The 14,424-nt window shown below is 43.4% G+C and overlaps 1 protein-coding gene across 5 annotated transcripts in view; it reads left to right on the plus strand.

The window, feature by feature from the left end:
• SPATA13 (spermatogenesis associated 13) overlaps window positions 1-14,424 on the plus strand; it is a 154,768-nt gene that overhangs the window by 63,254 nt on the left and 77,090 nt on the right. Inside the window, exon 1 of one of the 5 annotated variants that reach the window (XM_051780102.1) lies at window positions 13,631-13,848. The exons of the other annotated variants lie outside the window; for them this stretch is intronic. The gene's annotated coding sequence lies outside the window, so the exon portion shown is untranslated. Of the gene's footprint in view, window positions 1-13,630; window positions 13,849-14,424 lie in introns of those variants that run through there. 5 annotated transcript variants of the gene reach the window in all.

Raw genomic sequence — 14,424 nt, forward strand, 5'->3', positions numbered from 1 at the left:
TGTCATACCTTGCAGACAGTTGTAATGATTTGCCCAGAAGTCTATTGTTGCACTGTGTATTATCAGGTAGCTTCACTGAATTTAAAATGAGATATTTAGAATATCATCTGCCCTGAGAAAGAAGATCTTTGTTGCTTTTGATATCTGAACTGCTATGTCTAACCAAGATATCTTTAATGGATTATTTAATTTAAGTCATCTTCAATTCAGAGTAAGAAAGCCAGCTCTTGGTATATTAGCTTTCTACAATCCCTGTAGGACTTTGATGTTGTGTTTCTTTGTAGCCATGTTCTCTCTGGAAATGTGGGATGTACTAGAGGCTGTTTTAAGAAGAAGAAGGTATATTTATGTTTTCTTATATACCTTCACATCTAACAGATGCAGCACTTCCAGACTGAAGTGGTTTGTGAGATGCAAGGTGGTTATGGAGGGTCACAAATAGCTGTGGTACATTATCATTAGGTGTCGATATTAAGTCAGATCATGATTTGCCAGTAGATGTGAAGAATGCAACTATTTTTGACTCCTGGCTACTAAGAAGAAGAGATGTGTGGCTTGTATCTCTCCTGGCCTTGGAAGGGCTGTTCCTCATATGAATGTTTTCTGCCTGGTTTGCTCAGATTGGGTTCTTGATCCCCTGCAGCAGCTCCTGATTCACTTCTAGGACAGCTTGTTCTGCCTGAGACATTGCAGGTGTTCCCCAAAATTTGCAGCTGCAGGGACTGAGAATCAGACAGACCGTATTACAGAGAGTACATGCAACCTTACCTCAGGATTTCCTACATGAGTGGGAGTAATAAGACTGTAAAATCTAAAACAATCCACAAAGAACTGGATAATTAAAATAATTTAGTGCTACAGGAATGGCTGGCTTAAGCCACAGGACTCTGAGTGACAACGCTTTTCATACCTTTACCTGGCTCCAGGGCAAAAGAAAAGACAAGGGAATGTCTTTCAGTCCTTCCCTTTCATTTTTTTTCTAATTGTTGCCGGATTTTGCATGGGTTTCTTGGGGTATTTGGTTGAGTTGACACGCGATGAGCATCATGTCCCTGGGATGTAGGCCTGCAGTATGCAATGACTGACTGCACTTCAGGTGATGAGGTGGAAGTGTGACCAATGGGTCACTGCACAAAGATGTGACAGGCCAGTGACTGTATCAGCATGTCCTCCTGGTGTCACTGAGCTTAGAGGTGGCCTTTCCAAGCCTGGTTGCCACTCCAAGGCAGCAGGGGTGTATTTGAGCTGCCACTGCTGGTATTAACTTTGCTTTCTGAGTAAGAAAAATACAGAATTTGATTTTTATTTCAGTTAGGTTTGATACTTCTCACAAGTGCTAAATTCATCCATTGTTTATTGCTGCTGCTTATTATTTGTGAAGATCTGGCTTTGTGCCCAGCATTTTGATGACTCTGACTCCTGTTTCCATTGATTCTATCAGAAATATGATGAAATGGAAAGCAAGTTTTTTTGTTAGTGAGAATTAAAAGATGCTGTGAAGCAAAGATGAAAAGAGCGTTGTCACTCACCATTTCCATTTATAACATGAAGTGTTTGGATTTATAAAGTGATATCAAAGAACTGTTTCATTAGTATGCATAATCATTTGGGGACAATACCAACTGTGCTACTTGATAAGAAGGACCCTAGTCAGGCAGTCACAGGTGCTTTGGAAATTTCTGATCACCTAACTGCCTCAGGGCAGGCAGGTGAATTTTCAAGGGAGAATACCATGCAGACCATTTCTCAAGTTGTCAGTAGGGGTGTTTCCCATTTATCCTACCCCCTAATTTCCATTTCTTGATTCTCAAAGGTGGCCATTCTGGAAATACAGGTCAATGAGGAGTGGAGATTCTAGGGATGTGAGATGAATCTGACTCTGCAAGATGTGACACTGCTTGTGTCTTTCTAGTGAATCCATGTTAGTGACAAGAGGCTTTTCTGTTAATGTAGTATCAGCATCACTTACCTTCCTCAGCAGCCATGTTGCATCTTCTGCCTTTCTTGGTTTATTATATCTCTGGTTTTGTCATTTTCTGGAAGCACAACAATTTTTTCCCCAATGAAGGAATGTAACTATTATGCAGAAAGATGCTATAGTGACACATTCGTTTCAGCTCTATGAATTTCTTTGGAACAGAAAATAATATGAAAATTGCCAATGCAGCAGTAATTAACTACCTATACTTATTTTACTAATGCTGAGGTTAGTTTCTGCCTAGCTTCAGACTCTGTAGAAGGTTGCAAGGCAACCATGGATTTTGATTCTGATCTCCCAGGTGATTTCCAGCTCAAAGCCCTCTTTTGAGTCAGTCATGGTCTTTCAGCATGTCTCCATCTAGATGCACATTTTGTACTTTTAATCCCTTATAAGCATAATTAGACAGGCCTGGATTTATCACAAATGCCAGAGATGTTAATCTCCACTCTCATGCCCTTGCCCCTAACTCTCCCAGAGGCCTGCACTGAGGGCACAAGCGACACCTGGGTGGGAATGGGTGTGATCTGAGAGTTCATGAGGAAGCCCAAAGCTTTCTCTCATGTCCAAGGCAGTCTTGAGCAGCTCTTCTATCTCTAGGACCATAGCACAAACTAGAAACCAGAGATCCAAAGACAAGTGAGGTGTTTCTCCCGGCCCTATGCTGGCAGTGGCTCAGTGACCTGTGGTTTGGGATTTTGCTGAATTGCAAAGGAAAACTGGGATTCGGCTAATGGAGTCCCTGTCATGTCTGAGTCTTGAATGTGCTTTGTCCCCATTGTAGTATCTAGCAGATTCAGGGCTGCATCTGATGCTCCCCATTGACCTGGCTGCTTTTCCTTTGTCTTCATTAGATTTTTAGGTTCTGCCTCATTACACATTAAAAGACCTATATCCTCCTTTCACTGACCCAGGCTTGACCTCATTTGTCCAGGGGCCCTCTCCCATTGCTTGGGGAAGGAAACCCGTGTTTGGGAGTTGATGTCTCTCTGTGGCTGAGGGTGGCATTGGTGATTGTGTCTGTCCGTGGTAAGCCTTGTTTGTCTTCTGTATCACTTTCTTTCTCTTTAGTTTAGTTAACTGTATGTTCATGAAGACTTTGTGGATACTTTTTGCTTAAAGATGACTATATGCATAGGTAAGGAAGGGCAAGAAAGCAAACACAGCTGTCCTCTGAACCTCAACCACTCCCTTGCTCACTGTGCAAATGGTGCCTGCAGCACTGATGGAATCAAGGGGAAGAAGCTGTGACTTCTGTTCCTTTCAAGTGTCCCTCCATCCACCTGCAACACTACAGAGGGAATATACTACGGAAAACATGAAGTAGATTAGGGTAGGTAGAAAAGAACAACATTTCAGTGTGCTTTTCCTGTTATTTCCTAAGGAACTGCTGCTGAAATTCAGTTTCCAGAGAGGTAGCTGTTCTTGCAAAAGCGTATTCCAATGTAAGTCACTGTGTTGCTGTCATTTGGATGAGTTTATTTGTTGGTGTACATAACCAGAACTGAAACATATGTCTATGTACTGATGTAAAAAATTAGAGAAGAGTTTTATATGAAATTATTTACAAAGGGAAATAGCTCCATGACTGCCCTTCCTTTGAGTTGCTGTGTGTCCTGTTTGATAACTACACTGCCCTGTGAGTAAGGGTAGGTGGGGAAGAAGCACATTTCAAGAATGAGTTACTTTGTTCCTGAATAATAGTCTGCCTGGGTCTGAAAGGTAGGCATTGTCAGAAATCCTTCATCCCATGGAAAAGCTTAGAGGTCTAGACCAGCACAGAGGATTGGATTTTTTATGAATGGCAAGGCTGTTTGCTGGCAAACTCTGCACCTTTTCATTTTCCAGGCATAACCAAGTGCTATGTTTTCTGAAATCAGCAAACATTTGCAAGAAATTCGGGCTATTTATGTCAAAAGTAAAAAAAAACCTGTATTTTGAAATGTGCTATTTGGCCTAATTCAAAAGAAGTAGAAATATTTCTATTTTTAAAAGTAATACATTAATTATATTGCAGTTGTAAAGTTAGAACCTATAGAGTTTCAGAGGGTGACAATTTAGTCCTTTAAAACTGGCCTTTTTAAAGTATCAGGGGAATCTTAGGCATTATATAATGTTTGCTGTATATAACAGATCTGTGTACTTGTACCTGAGTCATCACCCTCCTACTTGTAATGCTATTTGTTTACTTAAAACCAAAACACAAGTCTCTGGCGAAACCATTGCCATAAGCAAACTTTGAGCAATTCGACCAGTGCAATCATTTCTCTGAGGGGCTCGAACTGTATAAATTCTCATCTCCATTGGTAAATACCCCAGGGTGTGCCAAGAAAGCCAAAGTAAATGACATTAAGTTCAGGATTTTAAGAAATTTTCTTTTAAAACAAAGATGCTCTTTCTCCCTCTGTCAGTAATGTTTCCCTCCAAAAACACTTTTCTGCGTAGTTTCCTGTGACTTTATAAAAAGTATGTGCTGAGCTCTTTATTCAGAAAACTGCCCTTCTACAAATAGAGAAAATGATGATTTTAGGAGGCTGAAGTCCTCTGTCAACTGACATTTGGCTGCTGGTTGTTGCACCAGCCTGATTATGATCTGACAACCACTGTATTCAACTCACTGACAACTAAATATGTGGACCAATGTGACTGACTGTAGGAGCCATGACTGCTACTTAGCATAACAGGGTGAAAATGTCACTGGGGCCCCTGCAACTCAGAGAACTATTCCAGGAAAAGTCTGGAGTGAGCTTTGTGAAGGCTGGGCTGAGCCATGTTTTTGTGAGCAGAGATAAGCAGGCAGTGTCTGCCACTCACAGAGGGGCAGAAGACAAAACCCTGATGGGATATGCTCCATAGATCACAAGTGAGAGGATGCACTGGCTTTGCTGACCTTATGGAGCTACAGAGGGCGAGTTTCCGGAGGACCAGAAGAATAGCAACACTGTCTTCACATTGGTGATGTTACCAAACTCTGCAGGGGTCAACTACTCTACTAAACTTTTATGATCTGTAAGTGGTTCACTTTCCTTAATAGACTAACATTTCCACAGCACTCATCAAGATAGAAATCAAGCAACTCCACATATGAGTCAATGTTTTCTAAATAATTTTATTTTGGACTTGCTGAGTGCACTCACACAGTGAGATGTAGTACGGGTAAGAATAGTAAATAAAACACCCACAGTGTGTCACCAATGTCAGAGCAAACAGTTTTCTATTCTGAACAAGAGACTACTTTGTTCCCAATACCTACTCCTGTCCTCAGGAGCCAGCAAATGAGTTGTGGCCCTTCTCTGGACTATTTGGCCACAGATATTGCCTTGCCTTGCCAGGCTCCAGGGCAGACAGCCTGGGAGGCCAGCTTCTCACCCCCAACCAACAGCTGAGGGTGGAAAAGAAAATATGACTATAACTCCATAATATCCATCAGTGAGCAAGTTACGTTCAGACTAATACTGTACTGGCAATCCAGAAAAAAAAAAACAACAAACTCTCCTCATTTTCTTGGCATCCTGGAAGTATAGTGGCTGGAGTGGATGGTGGCAGTACCCTGCTGTTTTACTGAAGTCTTCCTGAGGTTCAAAGACTTTCCAGGGTAGTTCTAAACCACTCTTTTCCTTTGGTCCCAATAGGCCTCCAACCATCTGGGCTGCAGATCAGTGTTTGAAGTACTGTGCAAAAAGCTCTGTGTTTCTTGCCCTGGTGAACAGATAAGAGTAAAGGTTGACAAACTCAGAGTCAGATGAAGCAAGAAAGAGTGTATTCCAAGGACTCTGCTCTGTGCCCTGGCTCCAGCTGCCAGGCACTTAAACCTACAGGCTGTGAGCAAGAGATGGCATGTAAAATATGAGAGGTAGCCAAGTTTATTTAATATGTTGGCTTTTCCACTGCTCTTAGCACTGTTATCAGAACACTTAATTTAGTTACATGGAGCAAAATGGAAAAACAGTAGTGAACATATAATGAAAAAGATACTTCCAAGTAGCTTCCAAATCAACTATTAGTCCCTTTGCATTGCTGGAAATCTAATAAGGCACTGATTACATACAGGACTGATGAGTTTTAAAACATGCTCAGCTTCAGCTTTTACATACATATTGCTTAAAAAGCCTTGGGGCAGGAAAATATGAAGTCATCCTGTCAGGACCTTAGCACAGATACCACTAGGTCTTTTGAGCTGGCTGCTCAAAGGCTTTCTCTCTGTTCCCACATGGCAGCTGAGAAATGGCCAACTCTGTGAGCTTGGGGGTTGTTTTTCTCAGTCATTTTTTTGGAGTGGGACCACTGTAACTAGATAGCTAATCAGCCCTCCAGCATGGGATAGTCCAGCTAATGGGAAATCCCAAGTAAGGCAAGTCATGTGGCAAGTCCCAGGGAGCATGACAGCAGCCACCTGCTGAGATCCACAGGGCTTACCAGAACTGCAGGCTCCGTGGGGATTTGCTCTCCTGACTGGTGTTCCCAGGGGCCTGAGAAGCCAGGCTTATCCATATGCTTTGCCAAAGAGGGAGACTTGACACGTAAAAGAAGAGAGGCCTTACTTAATTGGAACTTAGACAGACAGATGTGCTTCCCACAGCCACACACCACCCTTTCCTCCTGTAGTTGCTTGAATACAGCATGACCGGAGAGTGCTGGAGACCTGTGGGCTCATGTCAAAACTGCCTACAACATGAAACTGAACACTAGTCAGCTCTTTGCTCCCATGTTGACCTGATCCTGTATATAACCAGGATGGGAAAACAGCTACTCTCTGGGATCGTCTCAGACTATAGCATCCTGTGCAGACATAGGCACAGCATGACTTGCTACCTGCACTCTACCTCTAGCTTTTCAACTCTCTGTGCCCTGCCCTGCCTTCTGACTCTCTATTAGGTTGCATTTTGGACAAGAGTGAAATCTGGCCTCTTCACCCATTCTTTCTCCCACTTCTCTTCACCATGTGTCCTTACTACTTGCCTTGTTGCCAGCTCTGGCACTGCTCCAATTACAGAATAAGAATAACCCAATTCAACTCACAAGAACAGCAGAGAATTAAGTCATGACAAGTAAATAGGGAGAGAGAGGAATGTGGAAATGGGGATGGATAGCAAGGGGAATTGGACGGAAGGATAGCAAAGGCCTTTCTGTGGCAGACAGATTTTAACTTGATTCGGTGGTCAGAGGTTACTGGTGGAGTTGGTATCACAGCTTGGACTACATGCAGATATGTTATTTAAAGAGCAACATTCCAATATTGATTGATTGATTGACTGCTGCTGTGTCACAAGAAAGCTGTACTTGGGAAACCATACAGCTTCGAAGTCCTGCCTCTCTGAGCATTTCTCATCCAGAAGAATCGCAGCTAAAGGAGGAAATCCAAAACTGTCAGTCAAGGCGTGATGCAAACTGATCTTTCAGCTTGCTGGATCAGCTGAGCAAGAGACTTGAACACTAATGTTGGGAGACCTTTAGAGGCCCTTTTAGAAGGTAAACTACCTCTTTTAAATGTTATACCTCCCTCTAAGCAGGACATTTAGAAAGCAATTTGAAATCACTCCCACAAGTGTTCAGCCCTGTTTGAAGCATGACCAGCTACAGTAACTTGCACAGCACAAAAGCCAGCAAGGGAGGAGGGAGAATGTCAACCTTGAAGTATTTGCTACAAAAGATACTAAAAAAAAAGGAGTTATGTTCCCCAAATCCTTCTGAAGCAAAGCCAGGGGTAACTGCACCAGCCTGCTACGGTATGCTGGCACTCAGGCTGCCATTTGACACTCCCTGAGTTTCCTTCCTCCTCTTTGTAGTTTTATTTCATTAGCAGGTGAGTGCCAGCGGGGAAGGGGAAGTTGATGTCAGCATCTGTACCAGGGCTGGGGTGGGAGCTGGTGTAGGCTTGCAAGTAAAGCAGTCAAGAATCACAAGGTAATGGGTAAATGAGAAGGCAGGAATTCAAATTAATGTAACAAGGTCCAATGGAAAGACAGCATTTAATCTTCTGTATTATTTTCCTGATTTTTCTGCTGCCAAAGTCCTCTGGCAGTGTGTCCAAGTACAAGTATTGCAATATCTGAATGGACACATTGGTGATTCAAAGCTCCCAGGACCTTGAAGGGTAAAGGAGCTGCACAGCAGCTTTAAACAAATTAACACTTTCATGGGAGTTTTTCCTGTCTATGTCAAGAAAGAACTTTTCCTTGAGAGGAGATGAAAGGTCTCCAGCGTTTTGTGCAAACCATCCATCTATCCTCACCACAGCTTGTAAAGTATGTGCTGGGACTGACTGCAGGCTCATCTAGGAAATAGCAGTAATGGCTATTGTTAGTGGGAGGCTGGAGCTGACCCGTGTTAAGCTGTTATTGTACACTGAGTCCTTCTTCCCCTTTGTTCCCATCAGGATGCACTCCAACCCAAGCATGGTCCTGGTTCCTGATTGTATGTTGTGAAATGCTCTGTCACTCCCACATGAGCCGGTTCATCTCGCAGGCTGTAGAAATACAGGGAAAATAAAAGAAGCATTTTCTGTCAGTTGAGTGAGCTGAATTGGTTCATCAAATGGTCAGAGGAACAGTAGAGCTGGCATTAGGTGGGCATGAACACCCCTGCTCAGAAGTAAGAGAGGAAACTCTCTACCCTGTTTCAGTGGTAACAACCTATTCACTAAGGCATGCACCTTGTGAAACCCTGCTCTCTGATGCAGTGATAAAATTGCTCATTTCATCACTTCCTGGTGCAGTTCTGTGAAAATGATCTGTATTAGCCTCAGGGATTTTTATAGATCTTTTTTCCAGATCATTTTGAGAGTGAGAAGAGGAGGGGACAAAACGTGTCACACTGTTGGCAGGTCTGAAGAGACAATAATCTTCATGTAAGTGTGAGAGGGATAAAGAAATAACCTCTTAACTCTGTTTGTCTGTGGCCTGGACAACATCTCTAACTATGCCCCATGGGTACAGTCAGGCAGTATATTTGAACTGGGCTAAAAGATAGCTACTGCCAAAAAGTGCCAGGCAGCCTCTCTCTGCTTTCCACTTTGGTGCAATCCTGCTGTTCCCCTTGGAGTAGCACTGATGCTCATCTTGATTATGCAGTGAGGAGGTCAAGGAGTTAATACAGGTAAAACAATCCCACAGGAAGAAAATGAAGATTTTTCTGCTCACTGAGATAAATCAGGTAATGGTGAAGTCAAACAAACTCCAGCTCCAGCATAAAGAGGACAACCCTTTCATCAGCAGCTGCTGCAATGAGTGGCACAGCTTCATCATCAAGAGCTGTAGGCAGCAAACACATTGCACTTGCACTCCTGTTTGAATATAGAGCACCTGCCTCATCAGACAGTCTATCTATTTGCTATAGCTGATATATCCAACACTGTGGTATTTAGGGTCCAGATTCAATGAAGTTCAATAAGGTGATGCCGAGATATTTTCCAGAACACCATACTGAACAGGGGTACATGTACAAAGTTTAGAAAACTTAAGCAAGTGAAACAAAATGAGCTCAGTTCATTGATCTGCTTTGGGTAATGGGCATCCCTTCAAAAAACATGAATTTCAGCTTTAGCTTTTCAAATAGTGGACCGCAAAGTTTCTTGTTTGTTTGCTGTGTGCTTTCATTCTGGGTTTTGCCTTTTAAGTTTGCCTCAGTATTTTGTGGCCTTTTGTGAGAAAATTCTCTTCTATCAATTTATAGAAACGGCAAAAAAAACTTTCGCAGGACAAGGAAACTTACAGAAAAGGATCCTTTATTTGCAGCGCTGGGTGCAGTCCCAAGCCGCCCGCCTGGAAAAGCACACCCCTCCCCGAGCCCGTGTCTTTCTTATACTCTTCAGTTACCCAATATCTTGAATATTCAGCAGGTAACAAGTATTTTACCTTAAAAGGGTACTTTTCAAACTGGCGGGTGGGTGTCACCCTCCCACCTGATTGGCTCCTCACTTGATTGGTCCCACCTGATTGGATCAGGGCATACCCCCTGTACAGTTTGATTGATCGGTGACGTACCCCTCTGTACATGTACAGGGGGACCCCCCTGTACAAAAAGACACGTGGCTGATATTGTATCCTACCTCGGCCGCAATATTCCCTTGGTGTACAGCCCTGACGGGGCCTTTCACCTTACAATCTTCGCGAGACGCCTGAAATAAAATTAAATGGGAGGTAAGAAGGAAGTCCCAACACCCCGTTTCCTACTTACATAACTTTACTTATAATAAAACCAGATTATTTTATTTCTCATACCTTTTGTGGGCTGCGTCTTGCTGGACTGAGTAGGATCCTAAGGAAATGGTTCTGTAAAACCCAGTTTATGGTCGGAGCACCAAGGGGGTCAGCCCTGAAATGGAAAGCAGTTCTCAGCCCCTGCTCTGACAATCTGCTAATCCCTCCAGACACTGTTGAAAGGATATTTGAGACTTCCACTGCCGGACATATATCAGCATCACATTCTATAGGAGAGTTCAAGGATGCCTATAGAAAGTTTATGATTTGCATTAAGGGCTTTGTGGGTTCCTGCGCTTTCCCTGCCTTGTTTTGTTCCTACGGCTAAGGAAACTTCCCACCTCACCTTCCCTTCCCCACCAGATAAGGTCTTTGGCGCACATTGCAATGTAAATAGACCCCGAATACCTTGCCAGAATAATTAAGCTTTAAAATTCTAGCCGAAGATCCATTGTCACACAAAACGGACCATACAGATAAGAAGAAGGTAATCCAGAATAGCCTTTTACTATCTGCACTTAACCATAAAGGCTGGCCAGAATTCAGGAAGGATTAGGTGCTTCTACAGGAACTAGAGCATTTGCAAACATAGCACTAAGAAGCTGCTAATGCTTTTTGCTCACAGCTCTGGGCCAGAGGCCATTTCTTGTGTTCCTTCACTCCTTTGCTTTCTAAAACACCGTTACAAAAGGCTATCGAATCAGTACAGTGGTACATCCTCAACAGCAGGCCTAATAAGTACGCTTGTGCAACTTTCTCTTATCTCATGAAATCCTATGGATGGTGTTGCCAAATTGCTGCAATTCTTAGTTGTCTATGTGTGGTGAGACTGTCTAATTATGATATAATTTCTAAGTAAGCAGTCTAAGTGGGTTATCTTCACACTGGTAAAAAACATATTCAGTAAAAGAAAGCTAAACAGACTTAGCACAAAAGATATTGAAAGATAATACAGAACATATATGAATTCACATCCCACCCCCACTCCTGATTAATAGTTTATTTCATGGATCTGGGCTCAATTTACAAAGAGAAGAGTGACTTCAGTGCTTATAATATTGCTAACATCAGGGTATCTGTTTGGTATGCACAGTGTACAGAAATAAATCTGCTTTACTTCTTGTATATTTTATAATTTTTTACTAGATGATGATGCATTATTCAAAACTTGAGTTTTTGAGTTTGTGAAGACTCTGATTTTCTATGCCCAGTGGTTTACAATCTGTAGGATGAGGAAAGACTATTGTCTCATTTGACTGAGAGAGCACAGGCATAAACAAGCTTAGATGGGAATTTAATATTACATATAACCTAGTGTAACTGGGAGCTGCTGTTCTGCAGTCCTGCTGCGCTGCCCACCCATCTCCCTGTGCTGCATCCAGCAGCTGCACAACTGTGACCAGGTCAGCTTAACAAGCTGATGAAATGGAAAATGATGGCTTTTGGCTGTGTTGGTTTTCAAATGGATCAGCTTGCAAACAGATTGTGTCAGGGGGAATGCAAGGAAAAGATGAGGGTGACACTCACCTTGAGCCTTGCAGCTCATGCTCACCACTTATTCAGGTGCAGTGTCAAACTGATTCAACAGTAAGGTAAGAAGACCTGGCCAGAACTGCAGCTCCCTCATACCATCTTGGTGCCACCAGAGCTACACTTCCAGTTGTTCCATGGGTTTCACGGAATTATTTGTGAAGCCAGAGTGGGGGGCTAATGGTCCACCCTTTTGGAGCTTTAAAATATTTAAAAAATTTAACCAAACCTTGTCTTATGAGAATATTTTGTCTTTACATATACAGTGAAATACACAGCAGCATGATTTTGTGCCAGAGCTTTACAAACTTCATCATATCAAACAGCTTCTTAAAACATTTATAACATTTAAAATAGTACTCATGTATTTGGTATCGGGTCAGGATATTAGCTGATATAGTTTGAGAAATACCTACTGATGCTGCATCTATATTTCAGAATCTTTTAAAAGTGTAATAAACTTCCTCAAAGGGTAAGACTTCCAAAGTTGCAAATGATAATTTAGACCTTTTCCTTTCTTTCTCTCTTCTGTGACTGACGATTCTCAGTCACAACCCAGGAAAAAGATGTGGGTGAAGAAGTAATCTGATTTTTTGGTTTTGGTTTTATTATTTTGTGGAGGGGCGGGGATGGGATGGGGTGGGGGGCTGAGGGGAGAGGGGAGGAGGAGTGGGGCAAATATGGTATGAAGAAGATGAGGGTGCCTGGGTGTTGATGGGAAGGTTATGGTCACTTGTAATGAATTTCAAGTTTGGAGGAAAAGACTTATTAACCTCCAAAATGCTAGATCTCTCATGCTTTATGCTTCTCTGCTTCTTCCAAACTTAAGCACACATTTAACCCTGACAAAAGAAAAGTTTTCTCTAGTAAATAACACACAATTAGGCCCTTAAAGAAATTTGTAAATCAGGTAGCTTTTATTAAGGCAATATTGAGTTAAAACACTGAAGCCTTGCTTGTAAAGCTCTTTTTAATTCCCAAGTACTAAGGTTTGGGTTTTGTTATTTTACCCCCCACCCCCACCCTTTTGCAACTGGGGTCAAAAAAGCCCTGCAGGGCAGCATGGTTTGCGCATGCCTGCCAGGCTGCTCCCATAGCCTAAACTACCAGTAAAAGGACTAGAAATCTGAATGCAGGTTTGTGCAGGGTGGCAGCAGTTTGGATGAGGGGATGCATTAAAACCCATTAAACTCCACGTGATCCCTGAAGCACAATTCTCTTTTATCTTTCTTCTCTCCACCACCCGGAGACTAAAGAGCTCATTTCCATAGGGCTCATCTCCATAGGACTGGGGAAGCAAAGTCTTCCAGAGGCTTTACTTGTTTCTGACCCTGTGCTCTTTCTCACAGTATCTGCTGTGGCTTTACAAATTTTATTGGGAACTTTTAAAATGTTTTAAGCATCTTTGGAAGAATCTGATAAATATACGAGAATAAGTCAAAAGAAAAATACAAAACATTTTGTGACCTCCTCAAAAGTTTCTAAAATTTTACTTCATTTACGTATTAGAGATGGGCTGTTTCTCCGAATAATGAATTTTTCCTTTTACTTGGCAATGCATTTCCTTCAATGACTTGTGGAAGTCCTTAATATTATCTGCTGTAATGAAACAACAGGTCTGGGTGAGAAGTCTCTATATAAACGTTCAGTCTCTTTATTTCTTCCTTGGACAAATAAAACCACACAAACCAGCCTGCTACAGGCTTGATAAACCTTTCACATAATGAATTGTTTTATGCAGAGGGCTTCTGAGGGGGGCAAAACCTTAAATTTGGTTACTATGCCAGCAAACGACGGGATTTAGGCACTTTTCTCAAGGACTTACGTCTGCAGAAGGCTGAGGGAGAATTTATGGAGCGTGTTGTGCTGACACTCTTCCAGCTCTTCCTCCCCCCGAGCGGATTAGGCAGGGGAACGGCTCCGGGGGCGGTGGCGCCTTCGGGGACCCCCGAGCACTCGGAGCAGCCGGGGAGAGCTGGGACTCCTTACGGAGGGCAACCCGGCTGCTCGGAAGGGCGGTTCGGGGGAGAATGAGAGCACCCTTGCTTTTCTTTGTGCTGAGCGGAGATCCTTATTCGTTTTGTTTGGGAAAGATCTGTACATGCAAGCGTCTGCTGCGCTTTCTGAGGAGTCGAAAGAGAGGTAAGGCATCTATTTTCTCTCATGAGTTTCCTTTCGCGCTCTTTCCCCCTTCCCTCCGCAAGTTATGAGCGCCCACCAGCATCCTGGTCCTCCGGGCGTGACCGCCGCTGCCGCGTCCCAGAGGTGGCTCCGGAGGCAGCCAGGCGGGAGCGGGGGCTCCGAGGGCTCCCAGGCGCACCCCTCCGAGCTGCCGTGTCCCAGAGGTGGCTCCGGAGGCACCCAGGCCGGGGAGAGAGCTCTGCGGGCTGGCAGGCACACCCCCTGGAGCAGAGCCTCCGCCGCAGCCGTAGGGATGTGCGGCTCTGGGGTCCCGTGGGACTGTGGTCCGTAGAAAAGCCTGAAATGTAATCCACGGTCGAGTGATGCTATCCCCAGTTTGAGGTCATTTGGGGGTCGTGAGTGCTTGTGTTAAATTTTATTATTACATGAGATAGGTCTTGTGTGTTCGTGAGGTCATTCCTGTTCATGCCTGATCTGCTAGTATTTGAAATTAGTTAGGACGAGTGAGGAATGGTAGAGGTTCCTGAGGGGGATTCAGTGCTGTCTGGGACGTGAGGAGATGTGCAGGAAGCTGCC

Source organism: Manacus candei, unplaced genomic scaffold (assembly GCF_025592945.1).
Source record: "Manacus candei isolate 608988 ecotype Guabito, Panama unplaced genomic scaffold, ASM2559294v1 h1tg000014l, whole genome shotgun sequence".
NCBI classification, from domain to species: domain Eukaryota; kingdom Metazoa; phylum Chordata; class Aves; order Passeriformes; family Pipridae; genus Manacus; species Manacus candei.